At 48.6% G+C, this 11,172-nt stretch overlaps 1 protein-coding gene across 4 annotated transcripts in view; it reads left to right on the top strand.

Moving 5' to 3' along the window:
- Window positions 1-11,172, top strand: part of LOC144829287 (THAP domain-containing protein 1 B-like) — a 125,723-nt gene that overhangs the window by 101,634 nt on the left and 12,917 nt on the right. The gene's annotated exons all lie outside the window — the stretch shown is intronic.

The following is an 11,172-nucleotide window of genomic DNA, read 5'->3' as shown; positions in this document are numbered from 1 at the left end:
ACTAAGGCCAACATTTTAATATTTTCGAATTGAGAGAGCAACAAAATAGCAAAGAAAAAGCAGGTTAAATAGAGATAACTGGCTATGGACATTTAGGTTTTTCATATAAAAACAAATTAAAACAAAATTGGAGTGCCAATACTTTTCTCTCTCAGTGCTTTGGCTAAATCTTACCGCTTCTGTCAGTGGAAGTTCATGAAATCTCTGCACTGTTTTCTACAGATGCACTGTCTGCCTATTTAATTTTGGGAGAAGCTGTGTAAGTTGTCCTAAAAAATTATATCAATTTCTACAGCGCACTTAATGTGTAGTCTAGAGGATGTTGCTTTCTAGAAGTAGTATTAAGTTACTGCCAAGTTAGTGATCAAATTAGGGAGGGAATGTGATCTGAGAAGTGCCCGGCTTTGTGCCAGTGACTTGTACTTCTTTACAAAGCAAGTTGTCCTTCTCATCAACATAGGTGTTGGGAAGGTAATTTTTCATTGTTTGCTCAATGGGACCAAGAACTAGGGTATGGAAGTCTTACAAGGAGCCAGTGCTGCAGTGGAGTGGTGGCTGGTGACATTTGAAAGTGGTGACGCTTAAACTTTCTGTCGGAGTGCACCGTGGCAAGTGAGCGCAGCAAGTGAGCGAGCCTGAACATCTTAAGGGTAACATTTTGAAACAAGCATTGGAAATGCAATAGGTCTCGCAATAGAAAAGTTGTAGCTATTGGTTTTGTAATTGACAAATTTCTTTTAATGTGTGGGTCTTGAAACTTGCAAAAGTAATAGCTTTGTCATTTACAATGGCAATACTTTATACTTTTTCAAATGTGACACCTATAGCATTTGTAATGTCAACGATACATACAATCCAGACCTTACTGCCTTTGACAGCGCTCGTGCTTTGCAGAGAGGTACAATGGCAGGCAGGGTGGGTGTCTGTAAAGGTGGAGCAGCCAAGGAACTGAGTTAAGGAGCTGCTGTGCTAAGAGAGAAGAGCTGTGTGACAACAGTCAAAGCAGCAGGGGACGAGCTGCATTTTTGCCACCCACGAAAAACAAGCTTTCGGCATTGTGGGGGGCTAATTGGGGAGAGTGTGGAAAGGGCCTGAGGTTTCAGTGTGGGGGGGGGGGGGAGTTGGGCTCGCAGTTTGGATGGGTGAGGGAGGTGGGGGGTCGCATGGCTCGGGTGGAGGCGAAAATGGGATGGGTACAGGAGGGGAGAGACATTGCATTAAGGCGGTGGTCGCAGCAGGGGCCTTTCATCCTTCTGAGGCCGTTTGGGTTGGGGTGCAGTTCGGCAGGTGAAGGGAGGACAGGCCGGGGGTCGGGCATACAGCATGTACTTTGGGCTTGGGCTTTGGGCTTTAATATGGTAGCCGGCTGGGTGGAGGGTTAAAATGTGCTCTTTATTACAAGGATGGCTGCATAAAAGTGAGGCATGCTGCATTAGTATTTATGCGGCTTAATGGGAACGGAGTGTTATAACAAGCACAGACAGCACTGGAAGGAATAAATGGAGCAAAGAGGCGGGGGATATTACCTGTAGAAACGGAGTAGCAAGCATTGGCAAAGTCAGTTGGTCAGGTGGGTGCCTGTTAAAATGTTAAGTGTGGCGACTGTCTTGTTGTTAATGCATAAAGATTAGTGCAGCGCCCAGGAAGTGGGGGGGGGGGGGGGGAGGGGCTTGCAGGACAGTGATGAGGAGCAGTCAGCAGTGTGGAAAAGCGGGCGCCATGCTGCACCCTATAGCACGCTGCCTGTGTTAATATATAAGCGGATAAGCGGCTACGTTTAAATAAGAGTTGGACGGCCGTGCAGCCAGCATTGTTTACTTAGTCTCCTGGTCAGCTGTGATTACATGCGGCAGTGCAAACGGTATAAAAAAGGGCTAACGAATAGTAATTGATAACAATACAAGTATAAAAGCGGGTGCCTGCTAAAATATTAAGCGCGGCACCCGTGTTGTTAATGATGAACGTTTTGCGCGGCGCCCGAGGGCAGGATGGCAACGTGGAGCAAGCGTGTTACGCTGGCAAAAATAAATCTGAAGGGGCGCTGCAGCTATAGTCAAATAAAAAACAAGTCGGTCGGCACAACAGTAGAACCTGTGATTGATAGAACTTAAAAACGGCAAAACTATGATAAGAAGTGTTATAAACCAAAGCAAGCAGATATCGTTATTATCAACATGCAGCGGATTAAAAAAAGAAAGAAAAGGAGACACGGCCGGCCAGCCGTGAAACTGAAAGCACGGCCGGCCGGCCGTGAAAAAGCCTTTGATGCAGCAGGGGGTAATTAGGGGAGGAGAATGGCTGGGCTGAGGCAGAGCGCCAAGCCTTTGATGCAGCAGGGGGCGGAGCGGGAAGAGCTGCTGGCGGCACTAAGCTGACGATTTGATGCTGTGCACGCGCATTTTAACTAATTGCGCTTGCGCATTGAGTTAAAAGTGCACATGCACTTCATCAAATCGCCAGTGAATCGCCAGTGTAGGTAAGCTCTGTTTAAGCCCCCATAGTCTCGCTCTGCTCAATGCGCATGCGCATTGACAGGCGAGACCTAAAAAAGAGTGGGTAAATGGTGCATTTTCCCTGCTAACTTTTTTACCTCTCTCCTTTCGTCATCTTTCTGCCCTTCTGCCCTGCACCTCACATTCACCGGATTCTGCTATGTATGTATGTACCAACACTACTCCCACCTTAGTATCATCCAAGCACCTCAAGTCTGCCTCCTAAAGGGAGCACACATTCCTTGTCCGTCGCGCGCCGAAAGCAGTAATTTCCAGAGATCCCCTCAGCGTCCCCTTTCAGTGCTCGCTTATTCGAGCTGCAGCCTGCTTGTTTGATGTACTTCTTGCACGACTCCTGTGATAAGCAGGGCAGCTCTGTTCTGGCGTATATATAAATAGATTGTTATTTACGTTTGAATTGTAGGCTATACCAGTGCTTTAAATGGGCCAGTACTATCCAGTACGTAATACCAGCTCTTTTTTATTTTGAGGAGGAGAGTACCGGCACTTCTCAAGAGAAATGCAATACCTTTAATTGGAGAGTACCGGGCACTTCTCAGAAACAAGCGAGGACTCTGGTACAGAGTACCTGCACCTTTATTTTTCCATTTGATGCACTGGTCTATACAATTCATTAAAAGTTTCTTCCATGCAAGTCAATATATAACATAAATAACAAATGAGGTATGACTAGCAGCGAGCAAAAGGGGAAACATACATAAATGATGCCAGGTTGTGATGAGTGGTTGCTTATTTTAAAATGAATCTTCCTGTTTATAAATCTCGAGGCAGCCCGGACGTGAAATATGACGTGGGAATGTTAGTAGAGCACTTTTAGGTCACTGCTTTTTTATGATTGATTATAAACGCCTGATTCACTTCGCAGAGACATCAAGGGGTTCGTAAAGGCTGACACTACACCAATACAAGACTTTTACATTTAATTAAATAGAAATATGATTTGAGTCAAGGCTGGCTTCATAATGTGAAAACGTGTTTCGTTTTTAAGAAAGGCAGGCTGATTGCCATTTCTATCCATTACAGCTATCTCCAGGCTGTGCATTCCCAGAGCGTTGTCAATCACAGAATTTAAATGTAAGTTGCAAACCGAGATCTTCCCGCACACGTCCTCCCCTTCAATATGATCTGCAATCAGTAGCACACCGGTTTTCATATTTACCTGGAAGAACTGCTTTTTCCCTTCAGAGACGATACTGATGTCACGCAGGTTCAAAATGGTGACGTCAAGCACACATATTTGCGAGGTTCCCAGCAGCGGTTCCTTGTTAATTCCTCGGAGATCGAGAAACCGCGTCTCCCCAGAACCCATGCTCTAAATAAAGTTACGTAAAAATGGGGCGGTGCTGTCGGTACAATTGCATTCCTTTTTCGGGACGACCAAACCACACCAGTAGTTCAAATCTTCTAATGTGCACGATGCATGAAACAAACCAGAAAGTACACAGCAAAAGCGGCCTCTCACCAACCATATTTTTAGCAAAGCCAGTAAACAAAGCTGTTTTCGTTTCTTATTTGTTCTTTATACAGTTCCAGAGGGTCTTGTCTTTCTGAGTGCAATTCCGGGATAAGGAACTGATTATAAATGGCCAAAAACTGAGTCGGGGTTCGCAATACGTGCGGGGGGCTTGTTCGCGGGGGGGATTAGTGCGTGGGTTACCTGGGAGGGGAGGCGCGGGGGGAAAGAGGACTTTAAAATAATGATACATTTGAAACTTACATGACAAGGTCTGCGCCACCTTTGCTCCTGGGTCGGGTCCTGCGCTGCTCCTGAACATGTACGTCTGTGAACCAATCACCACGGTGCAGAGTCCCGGGCGGCGCCCAGCCGGGCACCAGTAGGGACGTCATTTTCTCTCTGTAGGCTGCAGCAGCCTACTTAGAGAAAATGTAGAGAGCGCATGACTGCTTTTGTCGGCCCCCAGGGCCGACCAAGCAGCCACAGCACTCAGAGTGGTGGAAGCCATTCCTCTCCGACCCGCCCACCCGCCGGCCCTCAACCAGGCACACGCTCCCGCCCTCCCCCAACCAGACACACCCCTGCTGTCTGCTTTCTCGCAGCACAAGATTCAGAAAGTAAAATGGTTTTTAAAATATATTTTATTTTCTGCTTCGCACTACGAGAAAGCAGGGGGGCGGCGCCCCAACGCCCTAATGGAGCGGCCGCCACTGCTGCAGTGTTTCTCAAATAACAAAAAACCTGGTTTATGGAATATTGCATACATAATTTTCAGCTTCAAGTCATCTTCCGACCTCAGCCTGTTTACAAGCTCATGAAAAGTTAGTATATCATTCACTGATGATATTGTAGGAGGAGAGCTTGCAGTTGAGTTTGACCTCCCTCACTACTCAGACATGCAGTCCCTTCTCAAAGACGGTGGTCTTCTTGGACTGGTAATCACATCCAAAGAGCAGTTGTGAAGAGTTGGTGTAGCCTTTTTGAAGTGTAGTTTCTAAAGGAATCTGGATCATAGAATAGAGCTTGAAAGTGGAGCTACTAGGTCAGAGAAAGTATGCCACTCTTGGGTATGACCTGCTTGGAGCAGGATTGGAGTGTCCTTAAGGTTAAGGGTTTTAAAAAATATTTATGATGAACGTGAGTCCAAAGTGTTTTAGTGTTCTTAGACTTGAACTTACTTATCTCTACCACAGGCAACAAGTATAAAGTATAGATGAAAAGATCTTATGTTTTTTATCAGCAGAAAATAATTTTTTTTAGTTGTTGTCTCTCCAGTAGGCTGAGAAGGAATCATGCGTAGGAACAGTTGGCAAAATCACTCCAACAGAAGTCCAATTCCATTGTCCCTGTACTCTAGAACCAGACTTAGTTAAAGATCAGCTTTATGTTGCAAAGGAGTTGGAAACCTGTTTGTTTGATCTTTGACATGTGAAGTGCCATTGTCATTTGAACTACCATAATGGGATGTACGACACAACCACAAATGCAATTATCACACAGTCACTACTTTACAATGCCTTTATCGTACAGTGCCTCTACCACGCCAGTCTTTACCACGCATGCCTTTACAGCGAAAATGTAAGTATCTATCAGGTAAGTGAAAACCCCTTTTTAGGTCACAGCCTACCAGACAGTCTGGTTTGCTAAAGACTTCTTAGACCCATTCAGAAAGTTGACCCAGGGATGCATTCCGTCCATTGCTTACCATTCCATTGACTTTGTGGTTTGTAACTCACATTTTGTGGCTTTCTATTTGCTGGCTGTATTTGCTTTAGGCTGTCCAGCTTGAATTTGTCCCTCCCGTTGCCCAAACCTTGTTTACTGTATTCTTCCACAAACTTGCTCTCTGTAAACAGGCCTTTACATGTTGTTCTTATCTTTTCATATTTGCTGTGCAGACAGAGACAGAGGTCAAATATCAGGCTGTCTTCCAGGGACCCTGGTGCTTATTTTTCTTTCTCTGACTTCAAAGTGAGAGGATTTATGTGACAATCATTCTGGCGACTTGCTGTCTGTTTTGAGGAAGGCTGTATGATGTAACCGAGTCACAAGAAAAAGGGTAAAACAAAGATAAACATCATGAAAAGGAGCAGGGTACAAACACCCTGACCCCCTAGGCCTGCGCAGGGGGTCCCACTAGGACCCCGGATGGGGCGTGAATCCGACGGAAAAGAAACGAAGCGCGGCGTCCCGCGCTCCGTTGTATTTAAGCCCCCAGGGGGGCTAGGTCCTCCGTGGGGCTTTATTAATGATTTGCGGGGCACTCGACCTCCCTGGTACAGTGTGCAAAAAAGTGTGTGGGGGCCTTGCGGGTCCCCCAAGCCCTGGAGACCGCCACCTCCCCGGGGCTTTGAAAATGAAGGGAGGGGGGCCACCCTGCCTTCTGGAGCCCTCGATGGCACTGGGGACCGCCACACACCCAGGGCCGGCTCCTGCAATGTCCCGGGGTGCCCACCCCTGGGACATTGCTGTTTGCTATGGCACCAGGTACCTCCAATACGGTCCACAGAGCTGCGTTGCAGAGAGGTGGTCCGAGGCCACGCCCCTTTTTACACCACTGTGCAAACGCGCTTCCTGGTGCACTGTTGGTGGGTTGCTGAGGTCCTCTTGTGTCTTGAGGACCTCAGGACACAAGTGGACTTCATCTACCGAGCAGCAGTGCGCCAAGAGGCGCATTTGCAGAGTGGTGTAAAAAGGTGGCATGGCCTCGGACCACCTCTCTGCAATCCAGCTCTGTGGTGCATATTGGAGGTACCTGGTGGGCTAGTTGGCCCCAGGGACCCTCAGTATTAAAGGGGAATTAATTCCTCATCTAACAACGTGCCAGTAGGCGCGGTTGCAGAATGGTGGAGAAAGGGGGCGTGGCCTTTCTCTACTTTTTTTATTTATTTTTATTTTTATTTATTGAGTTTTATATAGCGCTGGCTAGACCCGGAGGTATCAGAGCGCTTTACACGAGGAAGAAACATTGTTTCAGAACATGGTTAAAAAGTTACATCAGTTACTGGAGCTTAGTAAATGTAAATGTAAATGTACATGTATTTATATAGCGCAAATCACCGACCCGGTATCTAAGCGCTTGCTTAGGGAACCCGTCCTGGTATTCCCCTGTGAGATACCCCGGCAGGGTTTCCACAAGGTGAAAGCCAGGCATCCCGCCGCGAGGGGCCGTAGTGGAGATTAAGCAAGCTATTGCCCAGAGTCGCAGAGTGTGACCCCGTGAGTCGAGTAGGCACCGGAGCGAGAATTGTCGAGTCCGTGGAATTTTTGAGCCCGAGACCCGCCGAGGCGGGGAATCGAACCCTGGTCCACGGCCGCTCTCAGCTTCCGGGTCTGCCGCCTCTAACCACTGAGCCACGCATCCCCAGTACACTTAGAGCGGTAATTGCAAACACAACAGTGATGGACAGAATGTGGATCAATGTCACACATTCACCCCAGTCCAAAGATCTGGGCCCAAATCCATCGTTTTTCCACTCCACACCACCCTGGGTTAGACAATGGCGATATGCAAATCAGCGCTGACCCTGTGCCCCATGGGAACAGTCCAGTCCGAACTACAAAAGCCATGTCCTTCCCAGAACGGAAACAAGCATCCGAGGACCGGCCCGGTTTCGAGGTAACACCTCTCTTCAGCCCGGCTAGCTTGATTCCAGTGGTGTGGAGTGCCTGGGACTCACGTCTGAGCATCCCCAGTACACTTAGAGCGGTAACTGCAAACACAACAATGATGGACAGAATGTGGATCAATGTCACACATTCACCCCAGTCCAAAGATCTGGGCCCAAATCCATCGTTTTTCCACTCCACACCACCCTGGGTTAGACAATGGCGATATGCAAATCAGCGCTGACCCTGTGCCCCATGGGAACAGTCCAGTCCGAACTACAAAAGCCATGTCCTTCCCAGAACGGAAACAAGCATCCGAGGACCGGCCCGGTTTCGAGGTAACACCTCTCTTCAGCCCGGCTAGCTTGATTCCAGTGGTGTGGAGTGCCTGGGACTCACGTCGGATGCTTGTTTCCGTTCTGGGAAGGACATGGCTTTTGTAGTTCGGACTGGACTGTTCCCATGGGGCACAGGGTCAGCGCTGATTTGCATATCGCCATTGTCTAACCCAGGGTGGTGTGGAGTGGAAAAACGATGGATTTGGGCCCAGATCTTTGGACTGGGGTGAATGTGTGACATTGATCCACATTCTGTCCATCACTGTTGTTTGCAATTACCGCTCTAAGTGTACTGGGGATGCTCAGACGTGAGTCCCAGGCACTCCACACCACTGGAGACAAGCTAGCCGGGCTGATGAGAGGTGTTACCTCGAAACCGGGCCGTTCCTCGGATGCTTGTTTCCGTTCTGGGAAGGACATGGCTTTTGTAGTTCGGACTGGACTGTTCCCATGGGGCACAGGGTCAGCGCTGATTTGCATATCGCCATTGTCTAACCCAGGGTGGTGTGGAGTGGAAAAACGATGGATTTGGGCCCAGATCTTTGGACTGGGGTGAATGTGTGACATTGATCCACATTCTGTCCATCACTGTTGTGTTTGCAATTACCGCTCTAAGTGTACTGGGGATGCTCAGACGTGAGTTCCAGGCACTCCACACCACTGGAGACAAGCTAGCCGGGCTGATGAGAGGTGTTACCTCGAAACCGGGCCAGTCCTCGGATGCTTGTTTCCGTTCTGGGAAGGACATGGCTTTTGTAGTTCGGACTGGACTGTTCCCATGGGGCACAGGGTCAGCGCTGATTTGCATATCGCCATTGTCTAACCCAGGGTGGTGTGGAGTGGAAAAACGATGGATTTGGGCCCAGATCTTTGGACTGGGGTGAATGTGTGACATTGATCCACATTCTGTCCATCACTGTTGTGTTTGCAATTACCGCTCTAAGTGTACTGGGGATGCTCAGCCGTGAGTCCCAGGCACTCCACACCACTGGAGACAAGCTAGCCGGGCTGATGAGAGGTGTTACCTCGAAACCGGGCCGGTCCTCGGATGCTTGTTTCCGTTCTGGGAAGGACATGGCTTTTGTAGTTCGGACTGGACTGTTCCCATGGGGCACAGGGTCAGCGCTGATTTGCATATCGCCATTGTCTAACCCAGGGTGGTGTGGAGTGGAAAAACGATGGATTTGGGCCCAGATCTTTGGACTGGGGTGAATGTGTGACATTGATCCACATTCTGTCCATCACTGTTGTGTTTGCAATTACCGCTCTAAGTGTACTGGGGATGCTCAGACGTGAGTCCCAGGCACTCCACACCACTGGAGACAAGCTAGCCGGGCTGATGAGAGGTGTTACCTCGAAACCGGGCCGGTCCTCGGATGCTTGTTTCCGTTCTGGGAAGGACATGGCTTTTGTAGTTCGGACTGGACTGTTCCCATGGGGCACAGGGTCAGCGCTGATTTGCATATCGCCATTGTCTAACCCAGGGTGGTGTGGAGTGGAAAAACGATGGATTTGGGCCCAGATCTTTGGACTGGGGTGAATGTGTGACATTGATCCACATTCTGTCCATCTCTGTTGTGTTTGCAATTACCGCTCTAAGTGTACTGGGGATGCTCAGACGTGAGTCCCAGGCACTCCACACCACTGGAGACAAGCTAGCCGGGCTGATGAGAGGTGTTACCTCGAAACCGGGCCGGTCCTCGAATGCTTGTTTCCGTTCTGGGAAGGACATGGCTTTTGTAGTTCGGACTGGACTGTTCCCATGGGGCACAGGGTCAGCGCTGATTTGCATATCGCCATTGTCTAACCCAGGGTGGTGTGGAGTGGAAAAACGATGGATTTGGGCCCAGATCTTTGGACTGGGGTGAATGTGTGACATTGATCCACATTCTGTCCATCACTGTTGTGTTTGCAATTACCGCTCTAAGTGTACTGGGGATGCTCAGACGTGAGTCCCAGGCACTCCACACCACTGGAGACAAGCTAGCCGGGCTGATGAGAGGTGTTACCTCGAAACCGGGCCGGTCCTCGGATGCTTGTTTCCGTTCTGGGAAGGACATGGCTTTTGTAGTTCGGACTGGACTGTTCCCATGGGGCACAGGGTCAGCGCTGATTTGCATATCGCCATTGTCTAACCCAGGGTGGTGTGGAGTGGAAAAACGATGGATTTGGGCCCAGATCTTTGGACTGGGGTGAATGTGTGACATTGATCCACATTCTGTCCATCACTGTTGTGTTTGCAATTACCGCTCTGTTTAATAGGCAGCCAGTGCAGTTTATGTAACAGAGGGGTGGCACGTGTCTTTCTAGGGAGTCTAAAGAGGAGTCTAGTCGAATCGTTCTGTACTACCTGCAGTCTCCTGAGGAGCTTCTTGGGGAGGCCAATGTAAAGGGCATTCCCGTAATCCAGCCTAAAGATGACAGTGGCGGATCCGATTGACTGCAGTGAGGATGTTGATAAGAGCTCAGATAATATAAATTTTAAACTAGTTAAGGCATCACCAGCAGGGGTGCACCAATCCCATCAGGCGGACAGTGAAACTCTGGTGTGCAAGTAGTCACAGGCTAAAGACACAGTCGCAGAGAAGACTCCACAGTAAAGATGCGAGAGAGGATGCTTGCACAGAGGCTGTAAATCGTGTAATGGATGCAGAGATGCTGCACAGGGCCTGTAAATCGTGTAATGGATGCAGAAATGCTGCGCATAGGCTGTTAATCGTGTAATGGATGCAGAAATGCTGCACAGAGGCTGTAAATCGTGTAATGGATGCAGAGATGCTGCGCAGAGGCTGTAAATCGTGTAATGGATGCAGAGATGCTGTGCAGAGGCTGTAAGTTGTGTAATGGATGCAGAAATGCTGCGCATAGGCTGTAAATTGTGTAATGGATGCAGAAATGCAGCACAGAGTCTGCAAATAGTGTAATGGATGCAGAAATGCTGTGCAGAGGCTGTAAATCGTGTAATGCTGCGCAAAGGCTTTAAATAGTGTAATGGATGCTGAAATGCTGCACAGAGGCTGTAAATAGTGTAATGGTAGCAGAAATGCTGTGCATAGCCTGTAAATCGTGTAATGCTGCACAAAGGCTGTAAACAGTGTAATGGATGCAGAGATGCTCCGCAGAGGCTGTAAATCGCGTAATGGATGCAGAAATGCTGTGCAGAGGCTGTAAATCAGTGTAGTGGATGCAGAAATGCTGCACAGAGGCTGTAAATAGTGTAATGGATGCAGAAATGCTGTGCATAGACAGTAAATCG

The sequence above is a fragment of the Lissotriton helveticus genome, chromosome 4_1 (assembly GCF_964261635.1).
Source record: "Lissotriton helveticus chromosome 4_1, aLisHel1.1, whole genome shotgun sequence".
Lineage (NCBI taxonomy): Eukaryota > Metazoa > Chordata > Amphibia > Caudata > Salamandridae > Lissotriton > Lissotriton helveticus.
The sequence above is the reverse complement of the archived record's forward strand: the minus strand, read 5'-3'. Positions and strand labels throughout refer to the sequence as shown.